At 38.3% G+C, this 8,990-nt stretch overlaps 1 long non-coding RNA gene and 1 other non-coding gene across 2 annotated transcripts; both read right to left on the reverse strand.

Annotated features, from left to right (window-relative positions):
- Window positions 1–1,342: 1,342 nt before the first annotated feature.
- On the reverse strand, window positions 1,343–1,449 carry LOC141694804 (small nucleolar RNA R71). Its single transcript, XR_012564086.1, has one exon. It is a non-coding gene; the product is annotated as a small nucleolar RNA R71 (small nucleolar RNA).
- A 6,255-nt stretch (window positions 1,450–7,704) lies between these two features.
- On the reverse strand, window positions 7,705–8,749 carry LOC141689474 (uncharacterized). Its single transcript, XR_012562395.1, has 3 exons — window positions 8,540–8,749; window positions 8,359–8,419; window positions 7,705–7,812 (listed from the first exon to the last, which is right to left on the reverse strand). It is a non-coding gene; the product is annotated as an uncharacterized LOC141689474 (long non-coding RNA).
- Between the last annotated feature and the right edge of the window lie 241 nt (window positions 8,750–8,990).

An 8,990-nucleotide genomic window follows, 5' to 3' on the forward strand; every position in this document is an offset into this window, starting at 1 on the left:
AGACCTTGTTATTATCATGTTTTCATATGAACCCATGGTGATGATGAGTTCAATCATGGGCTAATCGTAATCATGGGGTCGTAACGGATTTACTATGGAATTCTTTAGTTAGTTGTTTAATACCTTAGTGTGTGATGATTGTATGATATCTAGTATTGGTTGTGCTTATTCGTCTTATGTGCGTAGCTAACATATAAGATAGCGTGTTAATCTCTATTGAAGCGATAGTGAATATAGAGGTTTAGAACTTGCCATGCTAGCATAGGTTCATGTATTGTATGCATGATTAGTGGGTGACTCTAACCGTTTAACTTGCCCTATGTAATCATTATGGATAACTTGTGCTTAAACTGTTATGTTGTCAAATTCTATAGACATATAGGGTCTCAATATAATTGGTGCCTATTCAGCTTCTATCTCTTTTGTGGATGTCTGGTAGAATGGTATTCGTGCAACGAAAGTTGGCGTTTATCAGTTTCGTGTTATCTGATTAGTGTCATCACCATCACATGCTAAGGTTAAGAACGAAAAGGCTATTAAATGAAGTAGTAATGAAGTTAGAATCCCATGTTTGTCATATATAGTAATTCAACCTCAATTCTCTTAGTTAATGTTATTTAGTATAATCTCTTAGTTTAATAAAAACCCAATTTGTTATTTGTCTTAGCATTGAGCGATAACCATACATTGTTGCATAGGTGCATAAATTGAACTTAACCTAAACCAGTCTCTGTGGAAACAAATCTGATTTATATCTTATACTATTTGCGAACGCGTATACTTGCGTGAATATTGGCGCGTGTTTTCGCCCTAACAAGTTTTTGGCGCCGCTGTCGGGGACTCGGTGTTAATTTTTAGTTTATGTGCTTGTCATCAGTGGTCGTTAAAGTTCACTAACTCAGATTCTTTTACTTTCACGGTTTATTTGAATGTGTTTCAGGTACTCATTACAATGGGAGATCCAGCAGCATGAACGAAAGCCTTGATGGATTTTTCTCAACCCAAGATCAATGACATTCAATCTAGCATTATCCGGCCAGCTATCACAGCTAATACCTTTGAGATCAAGCCTGACATAATTCAATGGGTACAGACTTCAGTCCAGTTTAGGGGTTCTCCAACGGAAGATCCCAATACACACATTAGGGATTTTATAGAGATCTGCGATACCTTCAGGTTCAATGGTGTTTCTGAAGATGCTGTGAAGCTAAGACTGTTCCCATTCTCTCTGAGGGGCAAGGCTAAGAGCTGGTTACACTCTCTACTAGCTGGTTCGATTACTACTTGGGAAGATCTTGCTCAGAAGTTTCTTACTAAATTCTTCCCTATGGCGAAGACAGCTGCAATCAAGAATGCTCTTACTCAATTTGCGAAGCAATCAGGAGAATCTTTATATGAAGCTTGGGAGCGCTACAAAGAGATGCTTAGGAAGTGTCCTCATCATGGAATGCCCGATTGGATGATCATCAATTATTTTTACAATGGGTTGGGAGCACAGTCCAGACCCATGCTCGATGCAGCAGCAGGTGGAGCATTATGGGCAAAGAGTTATGAGGAAGCTTATGATCTAATTGAACTGATGGCTGCTAATGAATATCAGTATCCAACCCGGAGATTTCCACAGGGCAAGGTAGCAGGAGTTCTTGAAGTGGATACAGCTACGGCTATCACTGCTCAACTAAAGGTGTTGTATATGAAGATCGATTCTCTGGCTAATTATGGTGTTAAGCAAATAATTAGTGTTTGTGAGCTGTGTGCAGGTCCGCATGTGACAGAGCAATGCGCTATATCTAGTGAATCAGCTCAGTTTGTGAGCAACTTTCAGAGATCGCGGCAACCAGTTCCAGACACTTATCATCCTGACAACTGGAATCATCCTAACTTCAGTTGGAGCAACAATCAGAATGCGATGCAACAGCCGTTCCAGCAGTTTGGAAATAAGCTATTCAACCCTCCTGGTTTTGAGCAACAAATTGCACCAAAACAATAACTCCAAATTTAACTACAAAATCATGATGCAGGTCTATCTTCAAATGAAAAATCTGAATTGGAGGAGTTGCGACTTATGTGCAAAAACCAGGCTCTTATATGCCAAAGCCATGCTATTTCTATCAAGACTCTGGAGAACCAAATAGGGCAAATTACTAATGCCTTATTGAATCGACCACCAAGAACGCTTCCTAGTGATACGGAAACAAATTCAGGCAAGAGGGAAGTTGAAGAACAGGTGAATGCCATCACCTTGAGGTCTGGAAAGGTCGCAAGCCCCAACATTCAGCAAGACGAAGAGCCTGAAAAATCTCAAGTTTCAGAAAATACAGTTGTGGCTGAAGAAGATGTGCAGAAGGAAGTAGAGGTGGAACCAAGGAAGACTACTGTGGAATACACTCCTCCTGAGAGTAATACAGGGGAGAAATAGATCTATCCTCCACCTCCTTTTCCTAAGAGGCTGCAGAAGAAAAAGCCGGATAAGCAGTTTGAGAAGTTTTTGGAGGTGTTCAAGAAACTTCATATCAACATACCTTTCGCTGAAGCTCTTGAACAGATGCCTAGCTATGTGAGGTTTATGAAAGGTATTCTCGGTCGAAAGTGAAGCTCGATGACTTAGAGACTGTTGCTCTAACGGAGGAATGCAGTGCTGTGCTACAACAGAAGTTACCTCCGAAGCTTAAAGATCCTGGAAGCTTCACTATTCCTTGCTCCATCGGAAACTTTTCGTTTGACAAGTGTTTATGTGATTTAGGAGCTAGCATCAATCTGATGCCCTTATCTATCTTCAAGAAGCTTGGTCTGCCTGATCCGAAACCAACATACATGTCATTGCAACTAGCTGACCGTTCCATCGCTTATTCACGAGGTATAGTGGAGGATGTCTTGGTCAAGGTGGATAAACTCTTCTTCCCTGCTGACTTTGTAATTCTTGATTTCGAGGAAGATAAGAAGATTCACATCATCTTGGGAAGACCATTCTTGGCTACAGGCCGAACTATGATCGATGTGCAAAAAGGAGAGCTTTCGATGAAGGTTTACAATCAAAAGGTCACTTTTAATGTGTTCAAGGATATAAAGTTACCCACAGCTAAAGAGGAGTGCTTTAAAGTAGAGCAAATGCAGGTTTTGAATGCACCTCGGTGGAAGAGGAAGTTGGATATGCCATTCGATTCTCTTGGATTAGCAGAGCTGAAAATTTCTCAAGAGCGTTTTGAACCATTTACTCAAGAAGCTCCCATACTTGAGCTCAACCGAAAGCCAGATCACTTGAGTTATTCATTCTTAGGTGCACCCCCGACAAGGGGTTTGGATATACTTTTGACGATGTAGAGGGTGACCGGCTGATTTCTGTCGTGCCTACATAGGGTTCTTCTCATGTGCGACAGGTAGTTAATAGGACTGGTATTGGTGATGCACATTATAGAAGATTGACTAGGCGTATGGAGGCCATGCATGTCATCCACTGATATTTTGCTGAAGATTTGACACACGCTTTCGGTACTATTTTCCGAAACACTGGTGGCGAGGTTAATTGGCCACCTAATCCTCCACCCGACGAGGGTGACTCTCCCGCTGACTAGGTATGCCTGAAATCCTTATTATTACCTTCAATGAGGACATTGAAAATTTTAAGTTTGGGGGTGATAATGTAAGGATTAGTAGTGTGTGTGTCGGAGCCGGCTCATATTTTTATGAGTAGTCTAGGGTTGAATGAGATGGAGCGAAACGCACTCATTCAGAAATTGTTGAAAAGAAAAAAAAAGAAAAAAAAGAAAGAAAAAAAGTATGTGTTTATGCATAATTGATCAAGAGTGAGCTCTTTAATACTCGAGTTATTAAGTTCTAGGGGACTTTGTGCCTAGTGACCTAAGGCTTTTATAGTTTGGGATCCGCTAACCTAACGCTCGCTACATGGGTATTATTGTATAGGTCTTTTGGGACCTCATTCATTGCACGGTCAAATAAGCATCTTTGTTATGTGTTCAATAATAGTGTGAATCCTTGTATAACTCTAGTAGAAAGGAGGTGTTGTGAGTCATAATGCGTTTATTGTCTATTCTATTTAAAAACTTTTGATTGTTTTGATGATAGATAAGTTATGGTTATTGATCTAGTATCGAGAGATATCTGTTATGCATTCCACACACGCATATTTCTGGTTTATGAGTTGGTTTGTGGGATTTATTCAAACTCTGTTTAAAGTCATTGCATTCTTAGAGGCACTGGCTTATTCATTTGGTTATGGTTATTATGAGGGGATCGATTGCATTATCATTTAGTTGCATTCACGTAGTTGCATTCATGCATTAGGTTTGTTTTGTAGTTCTGAGTCTGTTTATACTTGAGGACAAGCATCGATTCAAGTTTGGGGGTGTGATAAGTGGATTTTATATCCACTTGGAACGCTTTATTACAAGCTTAAATTGGTGTTTTGGACTCAAGTTGTTGGTATTTTGATGTGTTTTTGTATTATTGCATTTCAGGTATCAGTTATATGAAGAAAAGAGCTTTTAAAGGAAATATGATAAAAAGTGATCAGAATTGGAAGCCAAGGCCATTTCAAGTTGTATAGAATCTCAATAGCTTCGCGTGGGCAGTTGAATCGCCTAATTCTGACGAGTAGAACTCAAGTTATGGCCAAAACAAGATTCATCAGAAATTTTTCCAGACAGGAGCTGAGCGCCCGCCCAGGAGAGCTGAGCGCCCGCTCAGGAGAGCTGAGCGCCCGCTCAGGAGAGCTGAGCGGCCGCCCAGGAGCTGAGCGCCCGCTCAGGAGAGCTGAACGGCTGCCCAAGGCGCGGCTGGTCACTGATTTCGCTGAAAAAGCCTTTTTTCAGTGGAATTTGACAATTTTAAGGGTCCAGGTCCACTAGGGGCGTATATATAATTAAAAAAAGGGTTTTCATCATCCAGGAAGATTGGGATACGAAGGAGAAGAACTAGAAGCACAAAACAACTCCAAAAAAGAAGATCTTGTTTTCAACTTGTGATTCTTTGAATTAGTTGTAACTTTGAATGCTCATTTTCGTTCTTGTTGAACCTAGATCTCGTTGATTCATACTTTAATCATTATTCAATTTATTAAGACCTTGTTATTATCATGTTTTCATATGAACCCATGGTGACGATGAGTTCAATCATGGGCTAATCGTGATCATGGGGTTGTAACAGATTTACTATGGAATTCTTTAGTTAGTTGTTTAATACCTTAGTGTGTGATGATTGTATGATATCTAGTATTGGTTGTGCTTATTCGTCTTATGTGCGTAGCTAACATATAAGATAGCGTGTTAATCTCTATTGAAGCGACAGTGAATATAGAGGACTAGAACTTGCCATGCTAGCATAGGTTCATGTATTGTATGCATGATTAGTGGGTGACTCTAACCGTTTTACTTGCCCTATGTAATCATTATGGATAATTTGTGCTTAAACCGTTTTGTTGTCAAATTCTATAGACATATAGGGTCTCAATATAATTGGTGCCTATTCAGCTTCTATCTCTTTTGTGGATGTCTGGTAGAATGGTATTCGTGCAACGAAAGTTGGCGTTTATCAGTTTCGTATTATCTGATTAGTGTCATCACCATCAAATGCTAAGGTTAAGAATGAAAAGGCTATTGAATGAAGTAGTAATGAAGTTAGAATCCCATGTTTGTCATATATAGTAATTCAACCTCAATTCTCTTAGTAAATGTTATTTAGTATAATCTCTTAGTTTAATAAAAACCCAATTTTTTATTTGTCTTAGCATTGAGCGATAACCATACATTGTTGCATAGGTGCATAAATTGAACTTAACCTAAACCAGTCTCTGTGGGAACGAATCTGATTTATATCTTATACAACTTAGGAATGCGTATACTTGTGTGAATATTAGCGCATGTTTTCACCCTAACAATAACTTTTAATGGAATCAATGTATATTAATTCTCGTATAGAAATATAATGACTTCAGGTCTAAGAACCATTACATCATTATCACTGTGAGAATTACTTATGACACAACAGACATGTAGACTCTCACATTGGGTCTGTCCAGCACCATGTACATATACATCTGTCTGTGTTTTTTACTTTAGTATCACTATACCTATGATCAATGAGATGTGATCATCAGTCAACAAACACACCAGTCTTAATACATTATTATTGTCCCTTAATAATAATACTCGACTAGGGACCTTTAGAAATATTGATATTATTCTCATAATCTCATTTCTAAGTCACGTACTTAGAGATATAGAATTGCATATCATATTCCAAGGATATTTATTAATCTAACATTTATATCGCAGTAAATTAAGAATTAATAATTTATAAAGAGAATAATCGATAGAACATAAACATTAATAATCCTAATGTCTTAAACTAAAACATCATAGTGTTGTCTCTAGGGCACAAACACTAACATCATCCTCCCAAAAGGATGCTACTATTGAAACAAGCTCCCAACCAGGAGCACAGGCCAAGAGGGGTAGGGACACTAGCTCACCAAAAACTTATGCTAGGAAGAAAAGATAAAAAAACCCTTGGGGATGCACAGGGCATACACATAGTGCAAACTGGTGCTAAAGACCCAGTCACTACACTATATCAAAGTCAGATTGATGTGGCTCCAATAAAAGTGGAGTTACAGCCAAAATCTCTCATAATTGAAGCACCTGATACACCAAATTCTCCCACACACTCACTGGATGTTGACATGATAAATACATCACTTCCAAATTCTCCATCTTTAACTCTTTTGGAGAAGCCAAAAATCCAAGCAAGTGAGCATCATCTTTTAGATGATTTGTTAGCTCACTTGCCATTTCTTTCTGAGTCTGTTGAGACATCTGTACCAAACTTTTCATCAATCTGCACAGAGTCTACTATAGTCTCTACTCCAAACTCATTCATTTCTTCTATCCCGATGGATATTCATCATCCGTCGAGTAGTGATTGTATCCCGACTGATAAGCCTAACAGCAGTATTCCGTCGGATAGCCAAACTACTATCACGATGGATATTCCTCATTCGTCGGGTATCTCTGCACAACTTAAAATTTCTTCAATTCTCACAAGTGCAGAAGACTTAGTAGTAATATAATCACTCTTAGGACTGAGGGAAGAGAGTGAATTAAGTGAGAGTCTGGGTTGCTCCCAGGAAAAAGGAGAGAAAAAGAGTGAACAAATGCAGTCCATTTCTTCAGGACTGGCAAAAGTGAGTAAGAGGAGTCCCACCTTAGATGGTAAAGGTGAGGGTGTGAGTAGGGCTGTAACTTGGGTCGAGCTGCTCGCGAGCAGCTCGAGCTCGAACTCGTTTATGACGACCCGGCTCGGCTCGATAATGTATACGAGGCGAGCTCGAACTACTTTTTCTGCCCATTTATTTAATCGAGTCGAGCCGAGTATACTCGAGACTCGATTACAACTCGACTCGAACTCGATAGTTCGGCTCAACTCGATTCGAACCCGAACTCGTTTAAAAAACATAATAATTTTATCAAATATTACATTCTACAAGAATAAATATTACATTCATGTCTTCATTGTCGTACTTGTCTTCATTACAATTCTGCTAGTACTACTACCTGCTACTTTTCTACTAGATTAGTACAATCCCAGGGCAGACCAAATTGGCAAAATACATTACAAGTTTTAAATATGATTATAAATTCAAATTAAAAGACCGAACTAGTAGTAGCAACAAGTCACCAGGCTAATGTGCTAATATCAAAACAAAATAAAGTCATCCAGCCCTCTGCATTCAATATCCAGCATGTGTACTCTTACTCCATAAGATTATCAAAATGAATGGAGGAAGCAAGTAGCAATCTGCAGAAAATAAAAAATCAATATCTTATTACTTCCGTCTTAGCTTCTCATGAATGAAAACAAAATCAATATCTTACATTAAATAAGAAAATAAAAACAGGAAAATTAATGGACCAAATCCCGGACCAGCATGAATTTCTTAAATTCTATCACATATATCCAGTCATTTTTTATGACAACACCGACATCTAGTATAACCTGGATATGTTGTATACTTGTATTCTATTGGTAGAGAAGCACCAGTTACAAGAAAATATTCCCAAGTATTCGTGAGCAGGTGCAGGAAACAATCTTACTTTTTTTTCGCCTCCAATATACAACAATCTTTCTAACAAGATAACATTAACAAATGGAAAATACACAACTCCAACCGGACCCATGTTGCAAACTCATACAGGAAACTTGGTTTGAGAAACTTATAATAAAGAAATGCAGCAGTTTCTGGTACACCATCTAGCCAGAGAAGTTGTATATATAATCTTCAGAATCTATTGGTCCATGATAAAAGTAATATAACAAGACTTCAAAAAGTTATTATATACCTACCTTGTAGCTGGAATAAAACTTAAACTGGTAAAATAATCTCCACTGGTTTCAAATCTTTTTTCTAAGAAAAACAATTAAAAAATGAATTAGTCATATAACAAGACTTTTATGTCTCAAGTGACAGGTCGAAATTATGTAAAAGTTTAGTATCGAATTCATAGAGATTGAGCTAGTTATGTACCTGACATGATTTCTTTAATCCATAAATTTCACGTGCCCAATCGGCTCCGCAAAGCAACATCTCTACAGTTTCAGTTTTTAAACATGATCGATGTGGTTCAATTACTCGACTTCCAGCACTCAAAGTAGCCTCTGATGCAACTGTACTAAGAGGAACAGCTAGTATATCACGATCCATTCATGATAATAAAGGATACTTACCACTATTTCCTTTCCACCAGGACAAAACATCAAAATTTTTTGATGAAGACTCATTAAGAATAAAAATTCCCTCTAATAAGTACTCATCTAGTTCAGATTTCACCGGTTCAAGAGCAGCCCCACTTTCATGAATAAAAGCCTCGTACTCACTCATACCAACTGGAATTTCTTTATTATCAGAATAATGATATTTATCAGAGGAGGAAATCTGACTTGAATCTTGTGCCATCCCTTTCATTTTAGAATCTTCA

Source organism: Apium graveolens, chromosome 10, assembly GCF_009905375.1.
Source record: "Apium graveolens cultivar Ventura chromosome 10, ASM990537v1, whole genome shotgun sequence".
In the NCBI taxonomy this organism is placed as follows: Eukaryota; Viridiplantae; Streptophyta; class Magnoliopsida; order Apiales; family Apiaceae; genus Apium; species Apium graveolens.